Below are 18,427 nucleotides of genomic sequence, written 5' to 3'. Positions count from 1 at the left end.
TTTTATTGCTTCAGCTAGAACTTAAGTACAATATTGAAGAGATATGCAGAGAGTTGGCAGCCTCATCCTGTTCCTGATTTTACAGGAATCGCCTTAAGCTTCTTTCCATTCAGTTTGATAGTTGGCTGTTGGTTTACTGTATATTGCTTTTATTATGTTTAGGTATGTTCCTGTTATCCCTGATCTCTCCAAGACCTTTATCATGAAAGGGTGTTGAATTTTGTCAAAGGCTTTTTCAGCATCTAGTGAGAATATCATGTGGTTTTTCTTTTTCAATTTGTTTATATGGTGGATCACATTGATATATTTTCATATGTCATGGTGGACATACATTGGCCATGGTAGATGATTTCTCTAATGTGTTCTTGGATTTGGTTTGCCAGTATCTTATTGAGTATTTTTGCATCAATGTTCATCAGGGATATTGGTCTGTAGTTTTCTTTCTTAGTTGTGTCTTTGCGTGGTTTGGGTACCAAGGTAATTGTGGCCTACTGTACTAGCATAAGAGACTTTTTATTGATTGAAAACAGAGCATTGCCAATTGATATAAAATCACTTTGTTGGATCACCCAGTGAGCTGCCTGTTCACGTGACTCAGCAGGGTCCAATTTTTAGAAAGCACTCAGCAGTTGGGAGGCCTAATTGTGACTTGGAATTGGTAACCATTTCTCCCAGTGAATGAGAGTTGCCACAGGCTTTACTGAGTGTCTATTGAAAGGATAGACACTGCACTAGGCACAAAAGACACAGCAGTGGATGAATCAGATTTGCTGCCCTTATCAAGAGTAACAGATAATAGACAAGTACACAAACAGCAAATATTGGTGACAAGAGCTCAAAAAGATGTCTAAGGAGCTGTGTAGACAGCTCAGTGAGTAGGCACTGGCTATGCATGCCTGACGACCTGAGTCCAGGCCCTGGAACTCATGTAAAAGAACAGCAGATACCATGGTGTGTATTAGTAACTTCAGCACTCTGCTAGTGAGATGGAAGTGGAGAAGGAGACTCTGCCAGAAGTCAGCAGGTCAGGACACGGCACAGCAGTAAAAAGACAATACAGACAGAACCTGATTCACTTGTACAGCCTGATGGTGGGAGTGCAAACTTGTACAGTAATTTTGGAGATCAGTATGGTGGTTCCTCAGGAAAATGGGAATTAGTTTACCACAGGACCTGGCAATCTCACTCTTAGGCATATACCCAAAGGATCCACATCCATGCAACAAAGACATCTGTTCAACTATGTTCATAGCAGCATTATTTGTAATGGCAAGAACCTGGAAGCAACCTAGATGCCCCTCAACTGAATAATGGATAAAAAAAGATGTGGGACATTTACACAATGGAATACTACTCTGAGGGGGAAAAAAAACAATAGAATCTTGAAATTTGCAGGCAAATTGATGGAACTTGAAGAAACAATTCTAAGTAAGGTAACCCAGTCACAAAAAGAGGAACATGGTATGTACTCACTCATATATGGATTTTAGACATAGAGCAAAGGATCACCAGCCTATAATTCATACCGCCAGAGGAACTAGAATATAAGGAAGATTCTAAGAGATTCATACAAGCTCCCTAACAGAAGGGGAAAGGAACAAGATCTCCTGAGCTTATTGGGAGTAGGGGTGGGCAGTGAGTAGAGAGCAGGGTGGGAGAAATAGAAGGGGAGGAGAGGAAAGCATGTGTGACTAGGAAGATTGAGTCAAGGGAGGAATAGATGAAAGACACACACACACACACACACAGATGTCATAAAAGAGGCATTTATGAAGGTTTCAAGAGAAAACTGACTCTAGAGAAATGTCCAGAGAACTACAAGAATGACCCCCAACTAACAATTTGAGTAACAGTGGAAAGGCTACCTTAAATACCCTTCCCTGATAATGAGATTGATGACTAACCTATCCACCACCATAGAGCCCTCATCTAGTAGCTGATGGAGACAGAAACAGACATCCACTGCTAAATACTGGGCAGAACTACAATCCAAATGCAGAGAGGGAGGACAAGACCAGGCTACAGAAACCCACAGAGACAGCTGACCTGAACAAGGAGGAGCTAATGGGCCCCCAGACTGATAGCTAGGAATCCGGCATTGGACCGATTCAGACCCCCTGAACATGGGCCTCAGTTAGAAGGCCTGGGCAGTCAGTCTAAGGGACCTCTGACAGTAGAATCAGGATGTATCCCTAGCGCACAAAAGGACTTTGGGAGCACATTCTCCATGGAGGGATAATCCCTTAGCCTAGAGGCAGGAAGGAGGGCCTAGTTCTTACTCCAAATGACTTGACAGATTCAGATGACCCCTCCAGGAAGGCATCACTCTACATGTGGAGTGCGAGGGATGGGATGGGAGGGTGGTCAGCGGAAAGGGAGGGTAGAAGAGAGGGAAGGATAGAGGGACAAAGAGGGAACTGGGATTGATAAATAAAAAAAAATACTAAATGCAAAGGTCACCTAAACTAGTGATGCTCAAAGTGGGGCCCACAATCTCCAGGAGTTCACAATATCCTTCCAGGAGTTATCAAAGGCCAAAGCTATTTTCATAACACTGAGAATTTACTTGTATGCCTTGTATTTCCACTTGATGATATCACTGACAGTATATAAGTTTAAAAAAAGAGATTCTTTTGCCTGATATTGGATAAATTTGTAGGCCAATTTGTAGAGGGCTGATATTTTTATCTTTCTACATAAAAATTAAATATATTTATTCATTACTTAAGTCTTTTAAATTTTTTAAAATTCTTATAATTCTACCTTATAAAATAATTACATATATTTTATTTCATGCATTGATTTATTATTTTACTTGGGAGGCTTTATAAGATTAGTGAGTTAGTTTATATTAATAAACATCTCTTTATCTTTAAGGGAACAATTTTACATTATTAACTATTACATTTAAATTTTTGTAAGTCTGTTTTTAACAGTTGTGCCAATTTCTTCTTTTCAGATGACTCTCTTACTGTAAACAGATGTCCAGCTTACTGAATTTTCATTCATCTGTTGAAGGTTACACAATGTGGGATTTACTCCAATTCTGTTCAGATATTAAATATCCACACATCTCCAATATACTTTCAGCTTGAGCTATATTTTAATACATTTGAATTTGGCTGAACAATATCTTTTATAGGATATTTGTACCATTTCAAAGATATAGGATAGATAATAGATGCTTGACTTATAGAAATGTGGGTGATACATCAAAGACATATGATAGTTGATAGGTAATAGATGATAGGTAGCTGATACATAGCTAATGGACAGGCAGATCGTTATATATATACATAATCTATGGATGATTGAAAGTGATGATTGGCATATAGGTAAGTAGATAAGATGATCTATAGATAATAGGCACAATAGTAGATAGATAGATGATAGGTAGATACAGATAGAAATGGACACAGATGGTGTGGATACATATGGCTCTCATCCTCCATTTTATTGCCAGAAGTCTATATATATATATATATTGTTCCCTTGGGCTGTCTCTTGTTTTTTTTTTCTTCTTTTTTTATTTATTTTATATAAATAAATTTGGGAATTTGGGAGTCGTTCTTTCTAAACTACTTCCTGCTGTCATGGGGGATTCTAAGAAGATGCAGAAATCCTGGGTGTAGTCTGTAAGGCTGCTTTGTCCAGCTGTTTTGAATGTAGGATCACCTGGTACTCTGTTTCATTATATTCTATTCTCTCTCCACATACTACTCCCACAGCTAAAGCACACATCTCCCAGCTTCTGAAACTGCAGACATTTCAAGGGATTTGTTAGCTGTAACCAAGTAAATTTTAATAGCATACAAAAGCAGTTTCTACAACTTCATAATTAGGCACTCACATTAAATGCTCAACTTTTTCAACAATATACAAGTTAACAATCACCAATAGCATTTGCCATTAGTGACACAGGATTGCTTCCTATAATGGAATTACACCCCTGAGAAGAATCCAAGGCTATAGTTTAGCTGAGAGGAAACTTCTTGAGAGTGCCTGAAAAATGTCTCCTTCTCCTTTTCTCAGAATCGTCCCTTAATGGAATCTCAGCTCTATCAAAGAGAGATAATGGTCCACAGTAAATAATTCATTGAAAGCTTTTGGTGAAGGAACTTGTCAGTCTTCTGTAGGAAATCATAATGCTGAGACCTATACTAGCCCCCCCCCCCCAGTGGAATTCATACCACAAATGAGAAAAATGTGAATGAGAGAAAAGACCTGGAGAAGAGGCCTTTGGGGTGTGAGCAGAACAAAGACTGAGGGTCTGAGCTAAAGGCTCAGGGCAGGGTTAAGACAATACAGAACAGCCAATGGTCAGCTGTGACATCCCTTTGGCTTGATACCTAAGTCTTGTGGCCTCTATGTGATTTGTTGGCTAGCATTAAGGGTCCTTCCCATTTTATCCTTGGAAAGAGGCATAAAGAAAGGTAGCTGTAAGCCTCAAGTCTGGGGTGGAGAGACAAAGATAACCACCTTGGAATAATCAGTCAGGTGGGCATAGCAGAATTATGCGGCATAGCCTGGGGCATGCTAGGGAGTTCTTGAACCTAGTCCCAAATACTAAGTGTAAGTGTCAGACTCAGAGGAGTGATCCAGCACAGAGCCACCAGGAGGACATGAACCATGGACTTCAGTGTTGTAAGCAGTCTCTCGGGTCTATCTTTTGTTGTTATTGTATAAGAAATTCATACACATTTTCTGTAATGTTCTTAACCTGCAAATACAAAGTGCTTGGTGAGTGTAATTTTTACACTTAAAAAAATGGAATTAGACTGTGTGAAGAAACTTGAGCATCTTAAAACTAACAACCATTGTGGCTAGGATTAAAAATCTAGTTTAATCTGAAAATCCAGAGCCTATGCTTTCTCCTCTGCAGACTGTTTCTCTGTGTGAGTCCTGAGAGAGAGAGAGAGCCACAGGAGACTTTGAGAAACAAATATTTTCTTTCCTAGAAAGATAGCTTGGGTGGATTTTCTTTCTATGCCTTATTCCTCATATTCTTTCTCAAGATCTATAGTATTTGTTAAGCACAATAGGCATCAAATAGACACTTAAGGAGTGTAATAAAAATTTAGGATAAATTAGCTAAGAAATAATGTGTAAATAATTCCCTACCCATTGTAATTACAAAAATGGTGTCTCATGTGGCTCAGGGATACTGCCCCTGAAGGAGCCTGGGAATTGAGAGTTTGTGATTGGTTGAGGGAAAAATGTTTTCTTTCCATAGATGAGCAGTTTTGTTTATTGAAAATGGGCTTGGAGATTGTCAAGGGTCATATTTGGATTTAAACAATTTTCCACAGATAGGAAAAGTGATTGTCACTGCTGAGGATTAATTTTCAGGACAAAATTTGCATCTCTTTCCTCTGGGGTTACTGTTGCCATGGTGATGTTATGGCATCAGGTTTCACACAGAGGGTTACAGCTTCTTACCTGTCAACATTTATGTAAGCTGTGTGGGAAGAATTTCTGGAACATTCCAGGAAAGAACTTTGTGTGCTTCAGTCAGAGTAAGGGGGAAAGAGTAGTGGGATGGAGTATTGACTCTATCATCTCCTCTATTTTGAAGTACATTCTAAGACTCTGAACATGAATGGAAAGGGGAGTCGCTAAGGAAGGGAGCCCAGGCATCCCCTCACTTGGAAAGTCCATTCCATCCTTTACATTTCTCTGTCATATTGACAGCATTAGTTAATGCTTTCTCGGGCAGGAATGTTATAGGGTGCAATTTTGAGCCAATGGAAGCTGTGTTAGTATTTGTCAAGGGCAGTGTGTTTGTTGCCAGTTTTATTCAACTTTTTCATGATCATACCAATGATACATGCAAGTGATGATGCTTGAGTCTAAATGTATGGCCTGAAGCCTAAGTCACTTTGGAGAAAACCATGTAAATTAACTATATATATTATTTGTTTAGTTTAGAGCAACATGAAAAAAATGACACCAGTATCTTTAAAAATACACAACCACACCATTAGAACCACAAATGAAGACATTCTGAAGCAAACTGGACAGTGAGGCAGAGCCCACCCATCTCACCCATAGCTTTTAATACAACCTCCTGTGAGATGGAGCTAAATCAGACCTTGCTTCTTACTTATGAAATTTACTGAATGTGTGTGCTGTAGTGTGCACCAGTTTGGGTATTGCAAGGCTCAGTGTGAGCCGCACGGTAGATGACTAATGATGTGCTACATGGGACTATACCTGATTGAACTGCCAGGAACTTGTCTATGGTTTAGTTTGTGGAATAGCATGCTCTGTTAGCCAGTTTTTTCCCCAAATTTTATGAATCTAGAGAGTGTTTAGGTTTTATTAGTGAAGTGTGTTTGAGTTGGGGCAGACCCAGCACACCATTTCTGTTACTATGAAGAACCCTTATTATCAGGCTTGCTTGTCTTACATTGTATAAGATGAAGTTTGCAATACATGACCAATGAGTCTTGGACATCAGGACTGCTCCACAATTTCTTTCTCAAAAAAGAGAGAATTCATTTTTGTTTGTTCATTTTGTTTTGTTTGTATGACATGGTTTGGGCAGTTGCTTTTGTTTTACTTAGTTTTTTAAATAACTAATGGTTCTTGGTTTGAATTTCAGCTATCTATGTACTTTGGTATATGACCCAGTTTCCATATTTACATAGAGTTTTAGTATTTATTTGAACAGTCTTGTGAATGTTAAATAAAATAGGTGTAAGTTATCCACAACCACAAAACTGAGCATGTGTATGTATGTCAACATTGTGATATCAATTTGATTTGAGACATTCTAGATAGTTTTAATGACTGACAAATATTTGAGAAAATTAAATTATATGGTATGGAAAAGATATTTTTTTTTCTTGATCTAGCTTATTTTCTGAAATGGCATTTCACAGGAAGTAGAATATCTTAAAGAACTATTCGTTTTCTCTAGGTGTTGTGTCAAATTCAGAATGGAGAAGAATTGGCCTGTAATAGACTAGACTTATAGCCCAATAGCTATGCTGTCTAATACAAAATTATTATTATTATTATTATTATTATTATTAATTTGTAATAATATTGTGGCTCTCAAGTGTGAAAGTTATAGATGGAAGTGAGCCACAGAGAATTTAAATACCCCTGTAAACCTGACAACAGAAGGATGACACTCAGGTTATGAGTAGGTACACCAGGCTTCAGAGAGTAACTCTCTCTGGCCCAGCAAGTAGATCTCTGTGTTGAGAAAAGGATCCCCGAAGAGTTCAAGGCAGAGCTGTGGTTCTAACTAATGCTCAGGTTTGTGATTGGAGAATTGGAACATGATGTCAAGAAAAGTAAAAATACCCAAGAAAGAGACTTGGGTCACTGATCAAAAAGAAAAACCACCTGGAGAGTTCTTGGCTTAATTTTGATAAATTCTTAATTTTCAACTGACCAAGTTCAGGATCTATCCTAGAACTCACACAAGAGTGGAACTGTCAGGTATTCATGATCAAGATTTATTAATTTGTATATGAAAATGGTGGTCATCAACTAACCTTGGCAAAGAAGAAGGGAAGGATGATGAGATGTGACCCAGACAAGATATGTCATTAGTTGACTTTCTGTGTTCGTCCTAAGCAGAAGGACACACTCTTTAGACCTAGGAGATTTGACCTCAATACCATCATCATCCAAATGTGCAAGTCACCATAATGAAATAGTAAGCTTAAACTCAGGCTCTATAGTGTTATTTTCTTTGCCCAGTTGCAATCTTTCACTAATAGTTAATAAGGTTAGAGTGAATCTGAACTTTTAAAACGAAGATAAATATGTGTTCAAATTTCCAGTTAGTGAATCACTACAGAATCTTGCCATGGTTAGTTAAGATGAGCACACACATTTCACCCACTGGTTATTTAATATCTATAGTTCATTTGATTCACTTGACACACTTTCTATACAGGCAGAGTCTGTAGTAATGTCTTCTCTTTTGTTCTAGGCATGGGTGGCTTGCTCGTATCCCTTCTGTTAGCCCCACACTGTCTTTTGCTGGTCATCCCAGCTACCAACTTATACATTTAATTAATTTTTCCAGATAATTAGTTTTGGGATGATTTTATCTACTATTTTTCAATTTATAGGATTTGTACTTTTATTATGTTCCCTTTTAATTAACTTCCATTTATTCTGTTCCTCATTTAAGAGGATCTTTATATAGAAAATTAGATTATTGCTTTTAGCACATGAATATGCCCTTCAAATAATGTATTTGATTGGTTTTCATTTTCATTTATTAAAATACTTTTAATTTTACTTACAATTTCTTTTTCACAACTACTCTAAAGAACCCCAAATATTATGAGGTTTTACAGATCACATTCTATGCTACTGTTAACTTTAATTATATTTAATTACATTTGCTTAGATGATATACTTTGGATGATTTTGCTCATTTTAAGTTTATTAGAACTTGTTATGTAGATCATTATATGGTATTTATTAGTGGAAATTAAATGCTTATTAGAAAAGAAAGTATATTTCTACAGCATTTGGATGACTGTTATCTGCATCAATTAGAGCAAGTTGGTTCTTGGTATTTTTTTATGTTTTGTATATCTCCATCTTTTTTCTCCTTTGTTCTGTCAACTGCTATAGATATTAAATATAAGAACTACTAAGCATAATTATAGTTTTAACATAATTATGGTGTTATGTATTTGCTCAGTAGGACTCCGTTTTGACACTCTGCCATGCCATTAGTTTATGAATTGTTGTATTTTCACATCCCTTGACAAGTCAATACTAACTTTATTTGTTTACTCTCTATTTCTATAGTATTTCTTGTAACAAAATCTATCTTGTCTCCCATTTAGGAGAATTTACATCTTCCTTATAAGTAGAGTTTATGTAATAAACATTTCCCATTGTACTTGTGCTTTTCCATGTAAGATTAATTTACTGTACCAAACATGTTATGGCTTAGAAATGGTTAGACTGTACTCTCCAGGGCTCATGTGCTAGAAGCTCTGTCTCTAGAGTGACAGCGAGTTGGTATGGAGATTTTAAGAAGGGAGACTCTGGAGAGAAGTGATTAGTATGGAGCCTTTAAGGCAAGGTGTTTAGGTAAGCAGTTGATTTTGGAACCTTTAAGAATCCAGTCCTGGCACGAAGTGATTGTTATGGACCCTTTAAGAGAGTCCATGAAGGGAAGTGTTTGATGTGGAACCTTAAGAAGAAGGTACCATGGAAGGAAGTGGTTAGATCATTAAGGGCTCTGTTCTCAGAGGAAATGCATGATTGGTTCTTGAAAGGGAGTTACTATGAAGGGGTAGGTCTGCTGTCTCCCTTTTGCAAGACCTTCTTCAAATTTGTGCCATCTGCCATGATAAGGAGTCCTGGCAAAGCCAGTGTCATGACCTTTGGGCATATCACTCCCTAAAATGCTATAGCAAATTTCTTTCTTCATATGTGACACAGCCGATGAATTTTCTAAACTAACAAAATATAAACTAATATCTGGCATGTAGTTGAATCTTTAATTTTACACCCTGATAGTTTCTGTATGTAGCTTTTAAAAATTTTGTGATGACCCGGGTAACCTAGGTGATTCCTCATCTAATGGGGTGTAGAGAAGCCAAAAGGTTGGACATCACTAATGTCTTAGGGTTAAGTCTATTTGTGTGGTTCAGCTTTAATGTGTGGCATTAGTTTTGCATGCTTGTCCTGTGTTTTATGCCTCTTTTTAAAAATGAACATATATTATTATTATATTTGTCTCTGATATTCATAGTTATTTTGTTGACAACTAGGGTCTGGAATATGAAATATTTAATTCAGAAAAGCTATCCAAATGTTATATAATTTATATAAAATATAACTCTTACAGCATTCAGTCTGTTTTAAAATACTTTTAGGTTATCAATTTCATATACATTGTAATTATTACTATTTTCATTTAATATTTTATTACTATTTAATAAATTCCAAGAGAACAATAGTGAGCCACGTGTACATGCTCACATGTGTAGACTCATATAGTACATACTATAGGGACAGTGAAGAGGATGTATCAATGATGAATTCAGTGTATATTTTAACAATTTACCTCTTGCATTCTTGCTACCTTGTCAGAGACTAGTTTCTCCTTAATATCCTTAATGTGATGCCTCCTGTCTCCAGAATTTCTTCCAGCATATTTCTGGCTTAATATTCTATTTGTTTTTCATTTTGAAATACTTTTCCCCCCTAGATTGAATGACATCACTTAATCAATTCTTTTTTTCTTAATTTACATATAGATCCCAGTTCCCTTTTCTCCCTCCCTCCCATGACCCCAGTCCCCCTCCCACCTTACACCCCCCCAGTCCACAGGGAGGATGATGCCTTCCAGGAGGGACCAACAAAATCTGTCAAGTCATTTGGAGTAGGGACTAGGCCCTCCCTCTTGCCTCTAGGCTAAGGGAATATCCCTCTATGGAGTATGTGCCCCCAAAGTCCTTTCTTGCACCAGGGATACATCCTAGTTCCACTGTCAGAGGTCCCTTAGACTGACCAGGCCTTCTGAGACCCATGTTCAGAGGGTCTGAGTCGGTCCAATGCTGGTTTCCCAGCTATCAGTCTGGGAATCCATGAGCTCCCCCTTGTTCAGGTCAGCTGTCTCTGTGGGTTTCTGTAGCCTGGCCTTGCCCCTATTTGCTTCTCATTCCTCCCTGTCTGCATCTGGAATCCAGGAGTTTGGCTCAGTGTTTAGTTGTGGTTGTCTGCTTCTGTTTCCATCAGCTACTAGATGAGGGCTCTATGATGGCAGATACGTTAGTCATCAATCTCATTATCAGGGAAGGGCATTGAAAGGTAGCACCTTTCCACTGTTGCTCAGATGGTTGGTTGGAGTCATTCTTATAGTTTTCTGGACATTTCTCTATATTCAGTTTTCTTTTCAAACCTATAGTTTTTTTTTTTTTTTTTTGCTCTTGTCTATTCCTCCCCTGACTCAATCAATTCTTAAAAGAAGTTTGTAGTTCTTATTGGACTGCTGGACCTTCTTCTGGCCCTTTTGGAATGCACATTCAAATGAACATACACACACACAAAATTTAAAAAATTCTCTATAGAAAGAATATTTCTAGTTATCTGCCTTTTATATTGCAAAATAATTTATGTATACAGCAGCTGTTTATCATGCTGAACTAATTTCTTTTCTTTTACTAGTTTCTTATGTTTTCTCATTATTACTGGTTCTTGGAATTAATTTATGTCTGTACTTAGTGCTGCCTTATTTATGGTCATTCTACTTGAAATTCATTCAAACCCTTTCATCTGTGGCATTGCCGTATTTATCAAATTTGAATAAATTGTCCCATTGCTTCTTCATCTGTGTTATCCATTTTTTCTGTATGGTTTCCCCATATAGTAAATACTGATATTTCCTACAGAATCTGTATCATCGGTTTATATTTAATTGTGTATGTGTGTGTCTAGATATGTCCATATACAAGTGCAGGTACCTATCAAGAACAGAAGAAGCTCATCAGGTCCTCTTAGTCTGGCATTACAAGTGGTTGTGCACTACTCTACATGGATGCTGGGAAAGGAACTAGGGTCCTCTGCAAAAGGAACAAACACCCATAACCACTGAGCCTTCCCAGCTTTGTGACATAATGTCTTTAAAATCATAAGTCTTCTAGGTGTCTAGCAATCTATTGATTTTATCCTGTGTGTGTTTGTGGTTTTTGTAGTGCTGGACCTTGCACCTGGGTCCTTGCATATAATTCTGAATTTTATGCTGAGTTACATTCACAACCTTCCAGGGATGTCTTTATTTCAGATAACTTTTTTTTTTTTTTATTATTTCTTTAGGATGTTTATTATCCTTTCATTCTCTGATTATTTTTATAACTTCCCCAAGAAAAATGGAACATTTAAGCAAAACGTCTTGGTACCCTTATTTATTTTTCTCATCATGTCTGCCATGTCTCAGTATGTCTCCATGGCTTGAACGCTTTCCTCTGGTCATTAGCTACAACTCTTATACTTCATTACCTATCTAGATATATTAGCTTGAATGCCGGGCATTTTCAATTCTCTGTCTGCAACAATAAATTTTGTTGTCCTATGAAGAGCACACAATTTTGTTCTGGGTGACAGTACATTTCACAGACATCATTACTGTAACTGTTTTGAAACTTATTTTTAATTTTTTTATTAATTTAATTTTTACATTAGAATCCCAGGTTCCCCTTCCTCCTTGCCTCCCACTCCCACCACTCCCCCCAACTCCCATCTGCTCCTCAGAGAGGGTAAGGCTTCCCCAGGAAGTCTACTATGTCTATCTCATCATCTCATTGAGAAAGGACCAAGGCACCTCTACACCCCCATGCCCTTGTGTCTAGGCTGAGTAAGGTATCTCTCCATATAGAAGAGGCTCCACTAAGTCAGTTTGTGCATTAGTTAGATCTTGGACCCACTGCTAGTGGCCTCATGTATTGTCCCAGTTGCACCATTGTCATCTATATTAAGGGAGTCTAGTTCATTCTTATGCAGGTTCTCCATTTGTCAGACTTGAGTCAATGATCTCTCACTAGCTTGAGTCATCTGATTCTGTGGCTTCCCCATCATAGTCTTAATTCCTTTGTTTATATTATCACTTCTCCCTCACTTTGATTGTACTCCAGGAGCTTCAATCATTGGTTATTTTGTGGATTTATGCATCTGATTTCATCTGTTTCTGGAAGAGGGTTCTAACTTCTATGGGGTTGTGGATTGTAGGCTGGGTATCTTTTGTTTTATGTCCAGCATCTATTTCTAAGTGAATATATACTATATTTGTCCTTCTGGTTTTTGATAACCTCATAAAGGATGTTTTTTGCTAGTTCTGTCCATTTGCCTGTGAATTTTAGGATGCCATATTTCTTACAGCTGAGTAGCACTCCATTGTATAAATACACCACATTTTCTTCCATTCTTCAGTTGTGGGGCATCTGGGTTGTTTCCAAGATCTGGCTATTATGAATAGTGTTGCTATGAACATAGCTGATCAAATGTTCTTGTGGTATGAATGTGCCTCCTTTAGGTATATGCCCTATAGTGGTAATGCAGGATCTTAAGGTAGGTTGATCCCTAATTTTCTGAGAAATCACTACACTAATTTCCACAGCAGCTTTACAAGTTTTCATTTCTACCAGCAATGGAGGAGTGTCCCCTTTGTCCACATCCTCTCCAGCATAAGCTGCCATTGGTGTTTTTGATCTTAGCCATTCTGATTAGTGTAAGATGGAATCTCAGAGTGGTTTTGATTTGCATTTCCCTGATGACTAAGGATGTTGAGCATTTCCTTAAGTGTTTTTCTGCCATTTGAGATTGTTCTGTTGAGAATTCTCTGTTTAGATCTATACCCCATTTTTATTTGGATTATTTGGTAGTTTGATGTCTACTTTCTTGAGTTCTTTGTATATTTTGGAGTTCAGCCCTCTGTCAGATATGGGATTAGTAAAGACTTTTTCCCATTCTGTGGGGAGCCACTTTTATCTTGGTGACCATGGTTTTGGAACTTCTTTTAAAGATCTCTTGGTAAGAGTAAATATTAAGTAACCTTCATATTATCTACAATTCCAATGCCTGTCTTTTGTGTAGTTTTTAATTAACTCCGTTTGTGATCACTGAGACTTTTTACTGTGACTCCTGGGAACATGACAGTTTCTAGGCCATATGGTTCTCTTGAATTTTTCATTTTCCAGATTTCTGGAATTTTTATTTGCATAGATATTTTTCCTAGATTATCCTGCTAGTATTTATACATGAACAGATTGGTATTAGCCTCAAGCTCATGGTTCCTGCTAGATAAATTTCCTGGAATTGTTCTCTGTTCATTCTCCATCTCAGGTTCTCTGCACTGGAAATTGTATGCATCCCTGAAATCTGTGTTCTCTGTATTCAAAGCAGAAAATATCAGGAGTTGGAAGGTTTGTAACATGCGTTTTCTTTCTGTGTCATCTTAGGTGCCACTCACACTTTAAACACAAAGAGGATTTTTATTCTCAACAGTTATATTTTTATATTAGTTTCATGCTGAGTACTCTTTCTCTTTCACAAATGGAAGCCTTTGGAATGAATTGTTTTTTGGCAGATTATGGTAATTTTTAAAAAGTCTTATATATCTAAGCAAATTTCTGTAGGACTCACTGAAACACTGAACAGCTTTCTTAATAAAGGAATGCTGAGAATGTTTGACTCAGATAAACACACACGCACGCACACACACACACACACACACACACACACACACACACACACACACACTACATGAAGCACAAGCACATCTAGATTACTAACCTTGACTTCTGCCTGTACCCTGTGCTGTGCCTTGATGAGACCCTCACAACCTCTGTGATAAACCAGCCTACCCATAGAAATCACCTCTGGGAATTCCTTCCCTACCATGGCCCATCATCAGGAAACATTTGAGCCAAGTATATCTTAAAGGGCTATCACCCCAGATAATTTAATGTTTCAGATGGAAGGCTTTGGTTTGAGGAACTTGTATCAATCTCAACATAGAAACATTTTGACGTTGGTTTTTATGGGCACAGTAAGAAGCAGTGCTATTTACTTTCAAAAAGTAAGCTGTTCTTGGCTGGAGAAAAGACTCAGCAGTCGAGAGCACTGGCTAGTTCCACCTTGTGTAACTTTATTTCCAAGGGATCCAGCACCCTTCTCTGTTCTCCATGGCTACCACACACATGAGTGGTAAGCATACATTCATACATACACATACTCGTATATGTATAAGAAAAATAAATATTTTATGAAGATGACCTACTCATAGTTTACTCCCTTATTCAGTGAATGGGACGTGGATAAAACATAGAGGATCAGAAGATGCTAAAGTAGAGGGTGAAACAGCTTGGAAGAAGACCTGGGCTCAAATTAGTGAATCCTATGAGTAGTTAATACTAAAAGAAGACAATAATAAGCAATGAGGAAATAATTTGATGAACAGTGGTGTTCATTATTAAATTTCAAATTATGCAATTCATGGCATAAAGATTTCTAACATTTCAAATTTTAGTGTGTTAAGAAGGAAAAATCTGCCATAAGTTAATGTGGTGGGCAGATGCTGAGAGTCAGGTGTGGGACTTTCCAGAAATCTTAGGGAAGACACTGAAAACCCCAAGGAATAGTGATTTAGCAAAATATGGCTACAGATATATCCAGATAAATGTGGTAACCCCAGATCTATGCTGACCAACACCATGACCATCCTTCCAGTCACAGGGCACCAACTATTATTAACCTATGCTTCTGGCAGTGATAGCCTACTGTAGGGAAATTATGCAGAGGAAAGATCCCATTTTTCCCTTAAATATTTTGGCAAAGGATTAGGTAGAAAATTATCTAAAAGGTGAGCAGATTTCATATGAATGTGTTGATAAAGTAACATCTCTTCAGTGGCATCTGCTCTGTGAGAATGGGGCTATTATGTTGAGTAGGAGCTAAGATTTTTATTGCTTAAAATAATGAACATGCTGTTATTCTTAAAGCAACTTAGTCACCCAAGTTCTATTTTATTCCCCAACCCAGTTTATACATTAAGATTTATGCTGCACACACTGCTTTCCTAATTTAGAAAATCTGAATATTAAGAAAATTTCTTGTATTTGGGTATATTGTGATGTAGCTCTTACAAAAGTCGTATTTTTACATTTTATATGAATGTTATGTGTCATGTTAGATTTCCTCAGTTGTATTATTTCATCTGTAATAATGATGGCTAGATAGAAATGTGAGCTGGCAGTATGTCATCAAGCATCTGGTGGATAAGCAATTACATTCTATAGTACATTTACATGGCGGAAATTAAATAAATAATGCACAGCCCTAGAAGATATAAATAAATGTTCTGAATCATTTGCTGATATGTAGTTAAATTTTATTTGGCCTTTTGTAAGAATGGGGATGTCATTAATGCAAGTTTTAGCAATACCAACTTAACATTGAATCTACTGTCTCATTTCATCCATAACAATGAACTCTAGAAACAGGCTTAAAATCTTAAATTTCATAACTAATTCTATGTACATAGAATTAGTATTCATTATTTAAGTCTCCAAAGAATAAATACACATGTTATATAAACTGTGAAGCAAGGCACAAAGTTTTATTACTATCATATTAACTGATAGACATACTGTAGGATTGAAGTATTTTAGGAATTTTTGTGTGGCCTAAAAATATCAGCAAGTGATGATGCTTAACATTTGAAATTTGCTAAAGTTAAATATTGTAAACCAATATTTACAATATTTATTTGAATATTGTCTTTGATATATAATATATATTCCTATATGTATGTGCACAACATGCATGAAGTGAGTTCCACAGGAGGCCAGAAGAGAGCACTGCATCCCCTAGAACTGGAGTAATAGATGTTTGTGAACCATCATGTGAATGTTGGGAATCAAACTCAGGTCCTCTGGAAAAACAGCCAGTGTGCTTAACCACTGAGTTGTCTCTCCAGACCCTGATGTTCCCCCCCCCCTTTTTTTTTTCACTTGGAAATGGTCGCACACACAACTCAGAACTAGTTACTGGACATTCATTAAAGCCATTAGCAAAAGACATAAAATCAAAACAAAACAAGAACTACCACACGGTTTGTAATGTTACAATAGGGTATTGAATGCTTTTCTTGTTGCTAAGACAAAGTACCTGGTAAAAGCAACCTAGCGGACCAAGAGGCTATTGTGGCTCACAGTTTGAGGGTGCAGACCATCATGGCAGAGAAAGCATGGCGGCAGGATCTTGAGGTGGCTGGTCACATTGCATACGCAGTCAGGAAGCAAGGAGAGATGAATGCTGGTGCTTAGCTTGTTTTCTCCTTCTTGTTCAGTTCATGAGTTGGTGCCAACATCTATGGTGAGTAGTACCACCTCAGTTATCTCAGTCTAAATGATTCTCCCTTAGTGTTATGCCCCAAAGTGTGTCTCCTAGGAGACTCTAGATCCAGTCAAGATTACCTCACAACCATAATGTGATAGAAAGTTGGCTCAGTGAATAAAGACTGTCAGTCCTTGTCCCGCGCTACCGTCTCTCCAGCAAGAACGACGTGGCACACACAGGATCCTTCTGCAGTAAAGCTTTAATGCATCTTGAGAGGGAGAGCATAAGCTTACAGAGCGGAGACCCCAAACCTCCAAAACCCAACCCTTATATAGGTTTACAACCTTCGCCTCGGACGTGTCACCTCCTGATTGGCTGCAGCCCATCGGCCCATATGACTCCACGGGAGAGGCAGAGGCCAAGGGAGGGAAAATCACCCTGCACCTGCGCACTGACTTGTTTACTCTCAACGCCAGCCAGATGCAGGTGCCATCTTGTAATGGAGAATGCAGGGATGGCTCCCTACAAGTCCTGGTGATTTGAGCTTGATCCTTGGGACCACATGGTAGAAAGAGAATGACCTCTCAACAAGTCGTCTTCTGACTTCTACACACACAACTTTACACTTGGGTGCAAGCACTGCTCCCCCCACAACTCCCACACACAAATGAATGTAAAATATGAACTATTAAACATGGCCACATGTGTTAATATCATATAAATGTAGCTTGTCCAATTACTGATATTTTATGATAAATTGAGTCTCTTTTTGATATAGTGTCTCTCGATATAAAGTGCAGCCTGGCCTTGAACTCAATACGTAGCCTGGGCTGTGAATTAATTCTTTACAGTATCTTCTATTTACTTTTACTAAATTTATCTTCACTGTCTTGCAAAGGGAAATTATACACATGGTTGGATATTCTGGACCAATTGTTTCCAGACTTTTAAATTTCACAGACTGGTGCTATTAAAAAGAAAATGAATGTTGGGTTTGTTTGGGTTGTTTAGTATCTCCTGTTGCCGAAGAGAACATTAAACCAAACAAACTTCTTTGCAGTTATTATTTCATAAACATAAAAGAGAGCCACAAACACAATAAAGGAGTCTTCTATAGACAGCTAGTTTTTTTTATTTTCTTTATTTTTATTTATTTATTTATTTTTAATTTATTTTATATAACCAAGTCCATTTAAATGAAAACAAACATTTATAGACAATATTTGGGAATTTGGGCGTCGTTCTTTCCAAAATACTTCCTGCTGGTAAGGGGCGCTGTTATGGGGGATTCAAAGAAGATTCAGAAATCCTGGCTGTAGTCTGTAAGGCTGCTTTGTCCACCTGTTTTGAATGTAGGATCAACTGGTACTCTGTTTCAGTTGGTATGGCTGGATCAAACAACATTAGTCTGGAAGGAATCCACATATTTTCATTTTCTGTGGAAACAAAAATAGAAATCCTTTTCCCAATAACTTGTCCTTGAACTTAAATTTTGGAGTCAAAGCATTTTTTTAATTTAATTTATTATTTTACATGTCGATTCCCAGTTCCCTCTCCCTCCCTCCCTTCCTCCTTCCCTCCTTCCCTCCCTATTACCCTC

The sequence above is a fragment of the Phodopus roborovskii genome, unplaced genomic scaffold (genome assembly GCF_943737965.1).
Source record: "Phodopus roborovskii unplaced genomic scaffold, PHOROB, whole genome shotgun sequence".
NCBI lineage: Eukaryota > Metazoa > Chordata > Mammalia > Rodentia > Cricetidae > Phodopus > Phodopus roborovskii.
The sequence above is the reverse complement of the archived record's forward strand: the minus strand, read 5'-3'. Positions refer to the sequence as shown.